We start from the raw sequence: 3,099 nt of genomic DNA, 5'->3' as shown, positions 1-3,099 counted from the left end.
CCCGGGGGGGACCCCGCTTCTCCCTCTGCCTTCTCTGCCTGCCGCTCCCCCTCCTTGTGCTTATGCTCTCTGACAAGCAAATAAATAAGATGTTTAAAAAAATTTTTTTTGGGGGGGCGCCTGGGTGGCTCAGTCGTTCAGCGTCTGCCTTCAGCTCAGGGTGTGATCCTGGAGTCCTGGGATCAAGCCCCACATCAGGCTCCTCCGCTGGGAGCCTGCTTCTTCCTCTCCCACTCCCCCTGCCTGTGTTCCCTCTTTCGCTGGCTGTCAAATAAATAAATAAAATCTTTTTTAAAAAATTTTTTTAAAAATTAAAAAAATTTTTTTTAAATAGAGAAAAAGAAAAAAGAACCAAGGAAAGTGACCGTGGGCTCATGGAGACCAAGGTCACAGGGCTGATGAGGACGCCGGCCAGGTCCCTCATTTCCACTCAGTCCTGCCGCTCCCAAATCCAACACCTCAGGTCAACACCCCCATCCTCGGCTGCCCGAGGCACAGGAATAAGTCTGGTCAGAGAAGGACCGGGACAACAGTGAAGACGGTTCCATGCATTTCTGGCTAGACCTCTGCCTGCAGGGCTGTTTGTGCCTCAGTTTCTCAACCCAGAACACTGCACCCACTGCTCCTCTGACTCCAGGTGGAGAAGGCCAAGAGGAACATGCAGAGTTGGTCCTTCCGGCCTCATTCCTCCCTTATCAGGGGCAGGGCTGGCCTGAGGTGCCCGAGGTAGAGCCAGTCAGACCCACGCTCCGGCCCGGGGGACGGGGTGGTGCTGTGACGAGCTGTCTCCAACACACAGCCACGGGGTCAGGGCTGGGAGGCCCCTTGTTTTCTGACACCATGGCTGTGGACTGGACGAGAAAACAGAGGCCCAGGGAGGGAAGGGAGGTACTCGGGACAGGAAGGAGTCAGTGGCGGGTCCAGGCGGTATAAGAAGGGGAGGTTGCCTCCCAGCTCAGGCCTCCCCTCTCCCTGAGCACAGGGGACACCGAGGACAGACCCTGTCAGCTCCATGTGGGTATCGGCCCCCACTACCGTGCCCTGACCAAGGGGAGCCGAGAGTGTAGAGTCTGAGACTGACTGACAGGTGGGGCAGGGGCCCCAGCTCTGACCACAGCCCTGGCCTCCCTACAGAGACAGTCAGCCACGACACGGGCTTCCTAAAGCATCTGCCTGGCCACAGAGGCCTGACCCGTGGGCCGGAGGCCTGGGACAGGCCCGTGGTCTCTGGGTCCCACAGGCTGCCGTGGACGGTCAGGGGCCTGGCAGGCACCGGCTCTGGCTTCTCAGGAGCCAGGTGAGGCCAAGAGGAGAGGTGGGGCTGCAGGCACAGGTACAGGAGCCCGGGCGTGGGCGCTGATACCGCGGCGACTCTGCCATTAGACTCCGTGGAGGTTCAAGGGCCTGGGGCCTGGGCCTTCAACAAGCAAAGAATCCTGCTAGGTGTCTAACCCCCCCACCCTGCCCCCACAGCCTAGGTAATTACCAGTTAAAACCACTCAAACTGAAAGAGTTCTTGTGCAATTAGTACATCAGAATAAAGAAGGCCCTTCTGACAGCCGGCTGGGCCCGCCCACAGGCCAGGCTTCCACCGAACAAAGATCTGCTTGTTAATCCCACAGCGTCAGAGGCCTTCGATCTTAATGCAACACGCACAGACAGCGTGGGAAGAAGGTGGCATCTGGAATCCACAGGCCCTGGATGATGTCATGGATAGGCTGTGTGGCCCTGGGCTGGCCATTTAACCTCTCTGAGCCCAAGGAAATGGCTTGGAAAAACAGCTTACATGTTACTACATGGAGGAAACAAGGACCCTTTAGGCTATAGAACTTCAAGGGCTAGTTTTTATTCTTAAAATAGGTATAGACACCTTTGATTGGCTTTTAAAATCTGTTTCTGGGTTGCATGTAAGAAGTGTGGGACATTCCCAACACACCCATCCAAGGCTGGGCAGCAGCTGGGAGGGATCGGGGTCAGCAGGGACCAGCCCATGCGCACCTACAAAAGGGCTGATTTTCTGCTCCTCCCATCTATCAACCAATCACACAATAACCTTGACGATGCATTGATCTCTAGGAGCCCCACTTAACAAGGAGGAATCTGTGGCTCCAAGAAGGCAAGAGACTTGCCTAAGGTCACACAGCAGAGGCAGGAGAGGAATCAGATTGGTCTGAGCTAAGGGTGCTGCTTGATTCACAGTAACAGCTCCCACCAAAGCTGTGCACGCCTTCACCCCGGGGATGCTGGGGAAGCAGGACACTGGCTGGGCAGTGACTCACTCTAATGGATGTTGCCCTAAGGGTCATTCTCAGGATGACTATGTCCACAACCCCTCTTGGTTCTGAGCCCAGGTCAGCTTGTCCTGACGACAGGGCTCCGACCTCAGTTTCACACATGGTCTCTTTTGTCCCGAGTCCCCTACCTTGCCCTTAACCAAGAAGGTGGCATTCAGAGCGCACTGACCAAGTCCTATGCCTGGCACTTGCCTCTCAGCAGAGATTAACAGCCACTTCCTGCTGCTCACTCCTCACCTCAGCCACCCACCAGCTCTGGGGTGTGGGGGACAGAGGTCTCCTTGGCTGTCCACTCTGCCTGCCCTAGTAGAGGAAGCAAATGGCTGAAAACCCCACAAAACCTGCTGCTGCCCCATCCCCTGGGTTTCTCTGCCTAAACCCCTCTGGAAGCTCTCTCCATCCTGAAAGCCTGCCCTCCTGACAGAAATATCACCTCCTTGAGGCCTGGATGTAGGGCCAAACAACCTGGGCCTGTCTTGACTGGGCCATGGAGGGGCTGTGCTATCCTGGGCATGACACTGCCTCTCGGAGCCTCACTGTCCTCATCGGGGAGATGGGAATGAATATCATGTCTGTTCCCAGGGTTGTGGGGAGGGGAAGGGTGACGCTGTAGGTGAAGGGATGCTGGTGGCCTTGGCAAGGGTCCTGTCCCCACCTCAGTCTGAGCTGCAGTCCCTGAATCCCCAGATCCAGTGTGGTGTCTGCTCCAGCCCGGACCCCTGACCCTCACTGGTCACAGACAGGAAGCAAAGCGGATAGGGGACATTCACGACTGTAGATTAAAGAGCATTTAGTAATGGGAAAG

Source organism: Ailuropoda melanoleuca, chromosome 2, assembly GCF_002007445.2.
Source record: "Ailuropoda melanoleuca isolate Jingjing chromosome 2, ASM200744v2, whole genome shotgun sequence".
In the NCBI taxonomy this organism is placed as follows: domain Eukaryota; kingdom Metazoa; phylum Chordata; class Mammalia; order Carnivora; family Ursidae; genus Ailuropoda; species Ailuropoda melanoleuca.
The sequence above is the reverse complement of the archived record's forward strand: the minus strand, read 5'-3'. Positions refer to the sequence as shown.